The sequence below is a fragment of the Rattus norvegicus genome, chromosome 13, assembly GCF_036323735.1.
Source record: "Rattus norvegicus strain BN/NHsdMcwi chromosome 13, GRCr8, whole genome shotgun sequence".
Classification (NCBI taxonomy): domain Eukaryota; kingdom Metazoa; phylum Chordata; class Mammalia; order Rodentia; family Muridae; genus Rattus; species Rattus norvegicus.
The window spans coordinates 97,341,005-97,355,897 of NC_086031.1; the positions used below are offsets into that span (position 1 = coordinate 97,341,005).

The window sequence follows — 14,893 nt, forward strand, 5'->3', positions numbered from 1 at the left end:
TCCTATCATGTGGCCACAGGGCCTGGGATATACAGAGGCTGGAAAAGATTGGAGAGGTCTCCGTTTATGCAGCTGTAGGCAAGGCCTCCGCCCTGCTCGGTAGGAACCCCTCACCTAGGCTCTATCAGGAAGCCCGAGCAGCTCATCAGTTCCCCAGTGAACTGTGGTGGACTCTTTCCTCCTTGAGATCTTGGGAGGAAGGGCACACTTTGCTTTCGTCTCCCCTGGGGAAGGAATCTTAGCACACTGCTACCAGGGGTGACTTCAACAGCTAACTTTTGAGGGGCAGTACACACAGTGAGTGTAACTGATAACTTTAACAGTCATGTATTTCCTAAGTGGTAGAACTCAGTTCATAGCTAGAGAGCCGACTAGAAAGGGTTCCTTAAACCCTTGTCACCATGTGTTTGCCATTCTCAGGCCCCTCTTCAGACACTCTCACCCTGAATCTGCTTATAAAAATGGCCTCAGAGAGTACACATGCACATTCAAATTCAATACCGGTGCTGTAAACACAGACATGAGCGTTTCCAACACCTGAATGTCTATTAATGAGAATACTAAACATCCATCTGCCTGCTACTCTATATCAAATGGTTTGGTGCTTAAAATAACAAAGCTGCACACTATTTTATTCACTGTGTGTGTGTGTCTGTCACACCCATGTGTGTTAGCAGTTGTACATGCCCATGTGTACAAGTGTGGGAACTTCATGTGTCTTCTTCTATTCCTCTCTATTTTTGTGTTTGCTGAGGTAGGGCCCTGGGTGGCCATTATATAGACGAGGCTGGCCTCCAACTCAGAGCTCTGGGACTAAAGTGTGTGTCATCACCTTTTTTTGAGACAAGGTCTCCCTCACTTACCCTGGAGCTGTCTTGTATGGCTAGACAGGCTGACCAGTGAGCCTCAGGATCCTCCCATCCCTGCCCAACTCTAGTCTCAGTACTCGAGCTACTGACGTAACTGCCACACTCGGCTTTAACAAGGTGCAGGGATCCAAGCTCCAATCCTCATGCTTAGACAGCAAGCACCTTCATTACCCACTGAACCATCTCTCCTGCCCAACATATACATATACACATACATAGGAACACACAGATACACAGACTTGTGTGTGTGACGTGTGTGTGTGTGTGTGTGTGTGTGTGTGAGTGTGAGTGCAGCATAGAATAGATGGCTTTCTTTGAAAATATTTTTCTTGATTCTCTAGAATTTCATTTATTATATATCACAATAAAAAATAAGTTTTCGTTTTTTAAATAATCACTTTGCATCTGTCATTAACATATCATAATTTATTTGTTTTGCTATCAATGTTTGCTACAAGAAAAGAACAACAGATTTGAACAGATTATATTCCTGGTCTTTTCCTCATGCTCCTCTTTCCAACAAACCAGAATAGTCTTGCTCTAACCCTACTAGCATCGAAACAAAAATGTTTCTAACATTGTATTGTACAGACAGAGTTTCAAATACTCAGAGTTTCAAACGTCGCTACTATGACTGGATTTTCGGGTTGCTTCTGGGTTTTTTTTTATATTTAGAAAACATTCTGAGACGAGAACCACCTGCATCAGGCTGCTGTCTTGACGCTCAGCTCCCAATATCCACAGGCCTGCCATGTTTGCCTCAATAACTCTTCACCAAGAGTGATATAACGTTCTGTCAATCCTAATGACTACTAGAGAAGAGTACTTTTCTATGGTTTATTAAGGAAATGAAATCCCTTGTTTTTTGTTTTTTGTTTTTTCTATTTTCGAGGGCAGGGTCTCATCATGTAGGTCAAACTAGCCTTAAACTTGTAAAAAGCCCATGGTGCATCAAAACTTGTGACGGTCCTGTTCCAGCCTTCGAGTCACAGTCATGTATTAACACACGGAACACATAAGTCCTTTTCTGTATGTGCTAGCAATATGTACATCCTGTTTGGGAATCGCATTTTTAAATTTTTTTGAAGATTCATTTATTTATTTTATTTATATGAATATACTATAGCTGTCTTCAGACACACCAGAGAAGGGCATGAGATCCCATTACAGATGGTTGTGAGCCACCATGTGGTTGCTGGGAATTGAACTCAGGTCCTCTGGAAGAGCAGTCAGTGCTCTTAACTGCTTAGCCATCTCTCCAGCCCCGCATTTTTAAATTTCTATTTCTATTTTTTTTTCTTTTGCCTCTACATATGTCTGCACACCACTTCATTCTTGGTGCCTGAGAAGTCCCCAAGAGGGCACCTAATTCCCTTAACCTAGAGTTGCAGACAGTTGTGAGCTTCAGTGAAGGTGCTAGGACTTGAACCTGTGTCCTTTGGAAGAGCAGGCAGTACTCTTAATTGCTGGGCCATTGTTCCAGCCCCAAGGAAACAGTCCTTTTGCATGTTAATAATTGATCTTTCCTTATCAATCTATGTTTTTAACAATGTAAGTAACATTTTCATTTCTACCAACACTGGAGAATAACTAGCTTGTTTTTAATCTTTTGTAAGTTTTAGAACTCGGAGAATTACCTTGGTCTGGCATACTAATATATAGCTACAGGCCACCAGAGACTGAGGAAGGATTACCTGAGATCAAGAGTTCAAGGCCAGCCAAATGAGACAGAATGGCCTAGTTTCAAAATAAATATATTTTTCTTAAAATGTAAAACCTTCTTTATGATCTACAAAGACAGACATATAATTACACTAACATTTCTTTATTAATACTATACAAGGTTACTGAATTTCAAACCAGGCTCCCTCACTTTATCTTTACCACCCCTCACCTCACAGCACTTACTCTAACTTGTCAGTCTACACTACAAACACCTGAGGGTGACAAACAGGCTCCTGGAGAGTTAAAACAACTCAACATATTTCCCGTGATAGATGAAGAAAAATGGAGAAAGAAGAGGAGGAGGAGGGGGGGGGGAGAGGGGGAGGAGGAGGGGGAGGAGACGAAGTAGTAAAAATACTCCACTACAGCCTTGAACAGCCAGAGAACCAAGCTGGGTGTCCCACTGTCACGCTGCCAGAAAAGAGGACTAGCAAATTTTGAAGCAGACACTGTGCTAATTGGAATTTAGAAGTCCTTCCTGACAGGGCACACATCAGTTTAAGGTAAAATCCCAGAGCCCCAAATCTATCACAAGGCAAAGTAACTGTACAAGAGGAGAGGGAAAGCAAGCAAACACATAAGCTGCCCAGGGAGTGTGATTAATTAATGTGTTCCCTTTATTTATGTGCTAGAAACCCAGGATGTACCCCTAATCTCTTCACGCACAAAACCTATCATTAATAGTAAAAAGCAGACCCTGCTTTTCTGTAAATTAACTAAGATTATAGAAGCTGCCTTAGAGATCTGTTTAAGATGGTGGCTCATGCCTTTAATCCCAGCACTCAGGAGGCAGAGGCAGGAGGATCTCTGTGAGCTCAAGGACAGCCTGGTCCATATAGAGCTCCAGTCTAGCCAGGGATACACAGTAAGACCTGTATTAAAGAATTAGAAAAGATATTTGAAAGTTGCTCTTTAAAGTAAGTGGATTTACACAACATATAATATTGTGTTTCTATAAAAGTTTTTTGTCACAATGTGGCAAGTGATCAACCCCTACCTTCCACGGGGATGGACACCGTGGCTGGGAGCGTCACATGATTCACCTTAATGCCAATCCCAGAGCACAGCTCATCTCTACAGGCCCTCAGTCTTGAGTCTTCTGCAGCCACAGTAGCTTGAGGCCAACCTACATATCACAGGACTGCTGGTTAGAAGCAGGTAAGTATTGGCAGGCAGCCAAACACGTCAGAGAATGTGAACAATTACCAAATCAGGAACACCGGCAGCAGCTGACTCTCAACAAGCTTTGCTCCAATCCTAACCCTGGGACAGTGATGGCAGTTGGTACCTCAGGGTACTGGAAGGCCTCTCTGAAGGGCAGTTACAGCTACTAACAACCTCAATGTACCTTTTAAAATCCTTCGTCTAAAACCCATTGCCACTGGTGTTTACTCCATGACTACACCTAAAATTTCATTAAAATAGTTTCTATAAGGATATGTTACAGCATTCTTTATTTAGCCAAAAAGTAAAATGGTAGGGATGGAAGGAGAGCGGAGGAGGGAATAAAGAGAAGCAAGTCTCCACCAGCAGGAAACTAGAGATAAAAGCTAAGATCTAAGGAAACGCCTGTGGGTTCCCCCGACACACACACGCACACACACACACACGCACGCACGCACGCACGCACACACACACACACACACACGCACGCACGCACACAGCCCCACGACCCCACCCCACACAGGGTTTGTTCTGTAGCTTCAGATGGCCTCTAACTTGCCATATTTCTGCCTCAACCACAAGGCAGGGTATATGTTCACACATATGTTTTGGTTAGGGAGGTGAGGCGGGATGGGGTTGGGAGAGCGGTTGCTGTTGTCTGCTTCCTCGGAAGCAAGCAGGTTCTTGCTATGTAGCTTAGGCTGCCCAGGAACTCTTTTTAGCCCAGATCAACAAGGTGGATCTCTGGCTTAAACCAGTAGTTTAAGATGATGATAACACCACCACCCATTCTCATTTCCCATAATAGTCCACTAAGTCCTTAACATTCTCTAAATATGACCAATTGAATTTGGGTTTTGTTCTTTTGTAAAACTATTTTTAAAGCCCAGACCAACAGACTATCTCCTTTTCTCCAACTGCAGGAAAAGACACCCACAGAATGGGGAGTAAGAGAAAGGCAGGATCTTCCTGAGCGAGCCACTAAGAGATCAGAGACCACGTAACAGTCTGGAGCCTCAAGTACAGCACACCCCGTGCAAGTACTGTTTGGATCATTAAAGTATAAAGAACAAAAGACTTATGTTACTGATTAAGTGCTTCTGTAGAAGTAGGGTATGAATATCACTGACCAGCTCAGTAATGAGGAACAGTCCAAGACAATGGCATTCATTTAGAGCACTGTTAAACTTCTTGTTATTGGCTCACTGTTCTAGACATTCACAGTGTTGGTTAAAAACACTAGTATTATAAAATGATCTCATGTTTACAGAAAAAAAGCATATGTGGTAGTTAACAGGTAAAAAGAATCAACAGAGGCGCAAACATCAAGAAGACTCCATTTCAAAGAAGTTGAAAATCTGGGTCAATGCCAAAGTCAGAGAATGACCACCAGGTATGCTAGTGTGTGTGCACATGTGCAAATATAAACACAAAGACACACCTCACACAGACACACATCATACACAAAAAAGATTAAATAGTTGCTCTGTGTCAGACACTATACTAAGAATTTTAAATAAATTATACCCTTTAATTCTCATGACAACCTAAAGGACCAGGTATGATCAATATCTACTATCCATCTGAAGATGTCTTTTACCTCCATTTCGGGAATTTTTCTGGCTGTTTTCACATTTTTTTTCCCTAGAAAAACATTTAGATAATGAACAAATCCTAAGATTTAGTAGCAAGAACAAATCTTGTTGGCAAGGACCTGCCGAGCATAGAGGCAGTGTCTGTGTGCATGTGTCTGTGTGTGTGTGTGTCTGTGTGTGTGCGTCCGTGTGTCTGTGTGTGTGCGTCCGTGTGTCTGTGTGTGTGTGTCCGTGTGTCTCTGTGTGTGTGTGTCTGTCTGTCTGTGTATGTGTGTCTCTGTGTCTCTGTGTGTCTGGGTATCTCTGTGTGTGTGTGTGTGTGTGTGTGTGTGTGTGTGTGTGTCTGTGTCTGTGTCTGTGTCTGTGTCTGTGTGTCTGTCTGTCTATGTTTGTGTCTGGTACTCCTGGGGCCTGAGGCAAGAGGACTGCCCATGAGGACAAAGCGAGGCTAAGATATACAAGATGCCATCTTCTCAAAGAAACAGAACAGGTCAGAAGCAAGACTCGTGCAGGCTTTTCTCAGTCCTCTAAGAAATGTTTGCAGGAGTTATTTCTAATTAAATTAATGTTTGCCACATCAGGTGTCCAGAAAGGAACCAACCACTTTGCTTTGCTCTTTAAGCTCCTACCATGAAAGGAAAAAGAGAAAACTGTCAAAATAATCACAGCCTATTTTAAGTTTAATATCCTTGAGGTGTCTGTAGAAAACATGCGACTGCACACCCAGCCTTAGACGACAATACCATTTTATAAGTAGAAACTGAGGCCCGCCATGTCGCAAGTCCCAACAAGCTAAGTGGGCTAGCAGGGCACTGCATCACAAGTCAGGCATTCCCTATGCTCTGTGCTCTCTCACCAACATCACAGCAGCCACCAACCAGAGTAACCCAATTCTCAATTAAAAATCAATAGTAGCAATACAGGGAAGAGGCGGTCAGGATTCCTCTCAGAGGTTAACTTTAACAAATTCATTTACAAGCTAGGGAAGATTCAGAGCAGCTCAAACCTGCTGTGTAAGCCTGGCGACCTAGGTTGAACTGTGGACCATGGAAAGGTAGAAGAGAAATGAGTCCCTCAAAGTTGCCCTGACCTCCATGTGGATAATATGGCATGTGTACTCCTCCCACATACACATCATTACACACAAAATAATAACCAAAAATAAAAATTACTGTGGTGTATAATTGCAGGGCCAGGTTAATGGTACTGCAATGAAAAGTAGCAATTTCTAAGAAGCTAATTATGAAACGCAGGCCTCATGCAAGAAAGAAACAGCATTCTGTTTCTCACCCCAGCACAGATTATCACGTGTGCTTTCCTCAGTTTTTAAATTGCCTGCTTTTACCTGTTCTATGAAAACAGCTTTGTGGGTGCTATGGGAAACCTGTGACTAATGGGCTCCCAGTCAATATTTACATCCCAAAATATTTTTTCTTTTATTAGTATCTATGATTGAAATTAAACAAGCGACTTCTTGGGACCACGGATCTCCAGTGCTGGAAAATTACAAACATATTAATACTCACTTTTAAGTTATTAAAGGCTCAAGAGACTTGAGACACGAAAATCCACATAGAAAATGCATGAGCAAACCATTTCTAGCAGAAAGATGGTTCCAGTTTTAAGTTAATCCGAGAAATTATGAGAATTTATCAGCCTCGGTTTTGTACAGAAATATACGTATAAAAAATTGGTGAATATACTAACTTTAATCTTTTTACTGCTAAATATAAGAGATTTCTGAGAAAACATGAAACACATTGTAAACTGAGAGGCGTTTGCATACTTTCCACCCAAGAGAGCACGTCTGGAACCCAGTGTCCAGAGGACGGGTCATTTGGATTTATCTATGAAAATATATTATCTGCCATCCCAGTTTTAAACTCAGTCTTTAAAACTATGATAAGCAAACTGTTGGGGTGGGGGTCGGGGAGACACTTTCAATCCTAGCACATGAAAACCTGAGGCAGGAGGATACCAGGAAAGCCAGCCTGGGACACAGAGCAAGACCTTCCTGTAAGACCTAAAGATTAAAAAGATCCTAAGTCCAAGCTCCAGGACTGGACTGTCACTTCCTCCAGCTCTGCCACCGCTGTTGGTGCGGCACTGATCACCTAATGCTCAGAGGCCCATTCCTTTCTCTAAACAATGAACTCCTGCAGCAAACTAATTCCTGAAGTCCCTTCGCACTCAAGATGGTGACGCTACACTCTGCTCAGTAAATGAAAGTTATAACAGCCCTCAGCAGAGACGTTATCAGCAAGTGTGAAAAAGAACAACATAAAAGAACAAAATTCGCTCAAGGAAGCAACTGTTCAAGGACTTCCACGAGAACATTGTAATTGCCTGGTTACAGACAATGAATATGCGACTAACAACGTTAATGGGCAGGCCGCCACAGCAGCGCATATATAACACAATTTCACATCATTGTGCTTGGCTTAGTGACTACTGTACAGCTTGAAACAAGTCCTTGCAATGATACAGGCAGTGACAAGTGAGTACAAAACACCCCGGACTCAGCTTCAGTCTCAGACGCCATCTCCAGACTAGGCTTCTGCATCTATAAAAAGAAGTCAACTGCATGAGAGAAGACTCTACTTTTAATTAAAAAGCGTAATAATAAAAGTCAGACAAAAGCTCCTGAGCTCAATTCCTTCCCTGCACAGACCTTTGCCAAGCACCCACCCCAGGCCACACTCTGCTCTGCCTGGGGATACCAGGCTCTTCCGTCACCTAGGCCTCTGCTCCTCACGATGCTGTCTAACTCACCCTGGCCTTCCAGGATGTGAGTAAACAGAAAGTTTGTCTGGAGCGTCAACATAAATACCCTGGTGCATTGTGACTGGAAATGCAGGATGAACGCTGGTCTTCACTCTAACTGACAGCTTTAAAACAGCGCCCACTGAGGTCAGTCCTGAAGTTCAGCGGCCATTGCAGAATGCAGCACCTTCCCACCCCTCCGAGTTGTAAGGCAACTGGGACCCTGACGGACGGAGAGCTAATGATGAAAACGGAATGGGAACTGGCTAAAGGCGTAAAGATGTGTTTGGAAACGCAGACAGTGGAGTGCTGTCAGGGCAGAGTGCAAGTCAGTCAGTAACACAGGCCAACCTCTGAACAATGTGTAGGGAAACAAACCCAACTAGGGAGTGGGGATTTATGGTGTCACAATAACACCTTGTCCCACAGAACATGGCGAGCTCCAAATGTCCACACTTGAAAGGCTTAAATATATAGAACTTGGCTCCCGAGTCCGCTCTAAAACAAGAGATGATTTATATGAATTGCCAGCTCAGGGCTTTTTTAACAACAGAAGCCTCTACGACTGGGGTCCTTGGAGGGCTCCGATCTTCCTATTCAGCTTTAAAAGACCCATTACCTCATAACTAGAGAGAAAACCTAAAATAAGTATGTCCTCCTGGGTTAAAAAAAAAAAGCCACAGTGAAGAAAATTTTCTTTTAAACAAAAATAATTCCCAGTTGTGCCATGCGACAGCCTTCGTTACTTTCCCGACAGTGGGAGAAACTCACCTTGAGAACTAGTGCTAGAAGTCACAGTGACAACTGACACACCTGAGGTAAATAAATCAAAGACTAAAACCAGTAAGGAGCATTTGAAAAGCACATTTCTAAGGATAAGCTGTGAGCTTTATGAGCACAGCGTGTAGTTTGAATTACATCAGAGAAAAACAGACCAAATTTCTGAACACGTAAGAGGGGGAAAAAAACAAAAACTTCCTTCCACGGGCATCATTACTAATGGCTGTCCTAGACTGTCAACACTGGAGGACACAGGGGAAGGAGACTACTGTACACCATGGAGGACACAGGGGGAGGAGACCCTACTGTATACCATGGAGGACACAGGGGGAGGAGACCCTACTGTACACCATGGAGGACACAGGGGGAGGAGACTACTGTACACCATGGAGGACACAGGGGGAGGAGACTACTGTACACCATGGAGGACACAGGGGAAGGAGACCCTACTGTATACCATGGAGGGCACAGGGGGAGGAGACTACTGTACACCATGGAGGACACAGGGGAAGGAGACCCTACTGTATACCATGGAGGACACAGGGGGAGGAGACTACTGTATACCACGGAGGACACAGGGGGAGGAGACTACTGTACACCATGGAGGACACAGGGGGAGGAGACTACTGTACACCATGGAGGACACAGGGGGAGGAGACTAGTGTACACCATGGAGGACACAGGGGGAGGAGACTACTGTACACCATGGAGGACACAGGGGAGGAGACTAGTGTACACCATGGAGGACACAGGGGAAGGAGACTACTGTACACCATGGAGGACACAGGGGAAGGAGACTACTGTATACCATGGAGGACACAGGGGAAGGAGACTACTGTATACCATGGAGGACACAGGGGGAGGAGACTACTGTACACCATGGAGGACACAGGGGGAGGAGACTACTGTACACCATGGAGGACACAGGGGGAGGAGACTAGTGTATACCATGGAGGACACAGGGGGAGGAGACTACTGTACACCATGGAGGACACAGGGGGAGGAGACTAGTGTATACCATGGAGGACACAGGGGAAGGAGACTACTGTACACCATGGAGGACACAGGGGGAGGAGACTAGTGTATACCATGGAGGACACAGGGGGAGGAGACTAGTGTACACCATGGAGGACACAGGGGAAGGAGACTACTGTACACCATGGAGGACACAGGGGGAGGAGACTACTGTACACCATGGAGGACACAGGGGGAGGAGACTACTGTACACCATGGAGGACACAGGGGAAGGAGACCCTACTGTACACCATGGAGGACACAGGGGGAGGAGACTACTGTACACCATGGAGGACACAGGGGGAGGAGACTAGTGTACACCATGGAGGACACAGGGGAAGGAGACTACTGTACACCATGGAGGACACAGGGGGAGGAGACTACTGTATACCATGGAGGACACAGGGGAAGGAGACTACTGTACACCATGGAGGACACAGGGGAAGGAGACTACTGTACACCATGGAGGACACAGGGGGAGGAGACTACTGTACACCATGGAGGACACAGGGGAAGGAGACTACTGTACACCATGGAGGACACAGGGGAAGGAGACTACTGTACACCATGGAGGACACAGGGGGAGGAGACTACTGTACACCATGGAGGACACAGGGGAAGGAGACTACTGTACACCATGGAGGACACAGGGGGAGGAGACTACTGTACACCATGGAGGACACAGGGGGAGGAGACTACTGTACACCATGGAGGACACAGGGGGGAGGAGACTACTGTACACCATGGAGGACACAGGGGGAGGAGACCCTACTGTATACCATGGAGGGCACAGGGGGAGGAGACTACTGTACACCATGGAGGACACAGGGGGGAGGAGACTACTGTACACCATGGAGGACACAGGGGGAGGAGACCCTACTGTATACCATGGAGGACACAGGGGAAGGAGACTACTGTACACCATGGAGGACACAGGGGGAGGAGACTACTGTACACCATGGAGGACACAGGGGGAGGAGACTACTGTACACCATGGAGGACACAGGGGGAGGAGACTACTGTACACCATGGAGGACACAGGGGGAGGAGACCCTACTGTATACCATGGAGGACACAGGGGAAGGAGACTACTGTATACCATGGAGGACACAGGGGAAGGAGACCCTACTGTACACCATGGAGGACACAGGGGGAGGAGACTAGTGTACACCATGGAGGACACAGGGGGAGGAGACCCTACTGTATACCATGGAGGACACAGGGGAAGGAGACTACTGTACACCATGGAGGACACAGGGGGAGGAGACTACTGTACACCATGGAGGACACAGGGGGAGGAGACTACTGTACACCATGGAGGACACAGGGGGAGGAGACTACTGTACACCATGGAGGACACAGGGGAAGGAGACTACTGTACACCATGGAGGACACAGGGGGAGGAGACTACTGTACACCATGGAGGACACAGGGGAAGGAGACTACTGTATACCATGGAGGACACAGGGGGAGGAGACCCTACTGTATACCATGGAGGACCCAGGGGGAGGAGACTACTGTACACCATGGAGGACACAGGGGGAGGAGACTAGTGTACACCATGGAGGACACAGGGGGAGGAGACTACTGTACACCATGGAGGACACAGGGGGAGGAGACTACTGTACACCATGGAGGACACAGGGGGAGGAGACTAGTGTACACCATGGAGGACACAGGGGGAGGAGACCCTACTGTATACCATGGAGGACACAGGGGGAGGAGACTACTGTACACCATGGAGGACACAGGGGAAGGAGACCCTACTGTATACCATGGAGGACACAGGGGGAGGAGACTACTGTACACCATGGAGGACACAGGGGAAGGAGACTACTGTACACCATGGAGGACACAGGGGAAGGAGACTACTGTACACCATGGAGGACACAGGGGAAGGAGACTACTGTACACCATGGAGGGCACAGGGGAAGGAGACTACTGTATACCATGGAGGACACAGGGGAAGGAGACTACTGTATACCATGGAGGACACAGGGGAAGGAGACCCTACTGTACACCATGGAGGACACAGGGGAGGAGACTAGTGTACACCATGGAGGACACAGGGGGAGGAGACTACTGTATACCATGGAGGACACAGGGGAAGGAGACTACTGTACACCATGGAGGACACAGGGGGAGGAGACTACTGTATACCATGGAGGACACAGGGGAAGGAGACCCTACTGTACACCATGGAGGACACAGGGGAGGAGACTAGTGTACACCATGGAGGACACAGGGGGAGGAGACTACTGTACACCATGGAGGACACAGGGGGAGGAGACTACTGTACACCATGGAGGACACAGGGGGAGGAGACTACTGTACACCATGGAGGACACAGGGGGAGGAGACTACTGTACACCATGGAGGACACAGGGGAAGGAGACCCTACTGTACACCATGGAGGACACAGGGGAGGAGACTACTGTACACCATGGAGGACACAGGGGAAGGAGACCCTACTGTACACCATGGAGGGCACAGGGGGAGGAGACTACTGTACACCATGGAGGACACAGGGGGAGGAGACTAGTGTACACCATGGAGGACACAGGGGGAGGAGACTACTGTACACCATGGAGGACACAGGGGAAGGAGACCCTACTGTATACCATGGAGGACACAGGGGGAGGAGACTAGTGTATACCATGGAGGACACAGGGGAAGGAGACTAGTGTACACCATGGAGGACACAGGGGAAGGAGACCCTACTGTACACCATGGAGGACACAGGGGAAGGAGACCCTACTGTTTTTCCCAGGACTACACAGTTAATAATGTAATTTGGAAATGAGTCTTAAGGTTATCGGAACTTCCTGGTCGTCCCTCTGGCAGCAGAGGTGCAGGAAGGGTTTCAGGTGAAGAATATATTTCACAGCGCTACAGCTGACAGGTGTGAAAAGTGAGCCAGACAAGGTCTGCAAGCTAATTTTGTAATTAGAAACGCTGAAATCTGTTCGGTGTTGCTGCCTACACCCAAGGAGTTTAAAACAGACAAAGGAGCTATTTTTCTAACTGAGCAATTTTATTTTAAGTTATAACTTTTTCTTACTGAAAAAAAGCTAGATGTTAATAGTTCACAACAATTTAATAATTTATCAGATTCATACTCTAAACAGTAAAAAGCAAGAATACTCGCATAGTTATAGAGCATGTAGTCAAAGTAAAAACTGAAGATTCTACTTCTGTTTCATCCCAAACATTGAGCACACAGTGAGGGTGCCTAACACTGAGACTAGGTTAACTCCTTCATTCAAGCATATCTCTAATGCCAAAGCAGGGCTTGGTAGGGGCAGAAAACAAGGCTGTACAGCTCAGTTTTTCACCATTAGAAATGAAAGTTGCAACCAGAGTCTAGAATGAGTCCTGAGCACTGCATTAGAGCAGTGATCATTAATAGGAAATGTAGACAGAATGCACACATGCACACACACACACACACACACACACGTGCACAAACACACACACACACACACACACACACACACACACACACTTCCTAGCTTGGTTCATGAGAACATGGGACTGAGGGCATCTCTAACAAGTGACAGTCTAGTAGCAACATCACACCCAACACAAATCCTGGTTTTAATATTCCATTTTCCATGAAAAGGGGCCAGGGCACCTTAAAGAAAGGGCTTGGCCTAGAGCTAAAGGCAGAAAGCACAAAGGAATTCTGAATATCTGAGTGTAACAGAAAGATAACGAGAGCTGAATAAATGGGGAGGATCCATCAGAGGCTCTCTGCCTCCAGGACATTGTGTCAGCGGCCACGTGATACCAGCTAGCACCGAGAGAGCACCGAGAGAGCACTGAGAGTAAGTACTGCTGCTCTGAGGTTCCCAGTGACAGGTTATAGTTTGTCCCACGCGATTCCTCTGTAAGTTAAACTCTCTCAGTACTAACTGATATCACGAGTCGGCTGACACAATGCCCTGGAGGCACAGCATCCCTGCCACAGTTTTCCACAGAACTGCAAAACCTTAATCTCATTAAGAGTGTACATTACACAAACCCAAACAGAGAAATAATCCTCATAACAACTGTTCCAAATTCTTCAAAAAATATAAAAGTCAAGGGCAGACTAAAGAACTGATGCAGACTAAAGAAGAGGGGAGCACTCCAGCGACACTTGGAGGGCAGAAAAGATCCCCACATGAAGAAGCTGAAGCTTCATGCAGAGCAGGATGCAGACATAAGCACGCCCTTCCAGGAATACTGCAAGTCTAAAAGCATCTCAAACTGAAAACACAGGAAAACACAAGAGCAGTCACTCTGCACACACAGTCGTCAGCTGAAGTGGACGGGATGAGCAGAACGGACTCCCATGGTTGAGGACACCCAGCTTGAAAGCACGATGTTCTCATCGTGTTCTCTGTGGGGTGGAGACTGCTCTGTGAGAAAGAAACCTTTTCTCACTGTGCTAGAAGCTGTGCAACAGACATCCTTTAAAACGAACCTGTGTCCTGAGAAGTGTTTTCTCTCCAGCCCGTGTGTATCACCATGTGACCTGTCTTGGTATCCCTAGAGAACTGAGGGAGAAAAGTATAACTTTCCCTTTTTGCTTTATTGATGCCAGACATCGTTTTAATGAAAAACTAATAATTTATTGTGATGTTTTCAAAGAGCAGAAAGAAAACAGAAGAAGCGGCAGAGATGAAAACTGAAAATGTCTGAGGTGGTGGGCCTTGGGGTTAAGTGCAAGGAGTGGCAGTGTTTGGGAGGGAGGGTGGGAGGTGCAGACAGGCTGACAGCAGCCATCAACACTTGCTGACTCTTACCAGTAGAAAAATCCCTGCTGAGAAGCAGATGGGAGCTCGCTCAGGTCTGGGCAAACAGTGGTGGCATCCCTCAGAGACAAGGCAGGAGTGACAGCAGTGAGCACACACTAGCCGTCTCGTGTGCTGAGTCTCTGCCTGCTTTATTGCACTTAATCCATACACGAACCTCCTCACAGAGGAACAATGATCATCT

At 46.3% G+C, this 14,893-nt stretch overlaps 1 protein-coding gene across 7 annotated transcripts in view; it reads right to left on the reverse strand.

The window, feature by feature from the left end:
- Window positions 1-14,893, reverse strand: part of Disp1 (dispatched RND transporter family member 1) — a 145,756-nt gene that overhangs the window by 88,431 nt on the left and 42,432 nt on the right. For 3 of the 7 annotated variants that reach the window (XM_039090575.1, XM_017598736.2, XM_063272175.1), the window contains exon 3: window positions 14,701-14,893. This exon is cut by the window's right edge and continues 27 nt beyond it. The exons of 3 other annotated variants lie outside the window; for them this stretch is intronic. The gene's annotated coding sequence lies outside the window, so the exon portion shown is untranslated. Of the gene's footprint in view, window positions 1-3,591; window positions 3,721-14,700 lie in introns of all 7 variants that reach the window. One more of the 7 variants, NM_001105983.2, reaches the window with a different exon arrangement.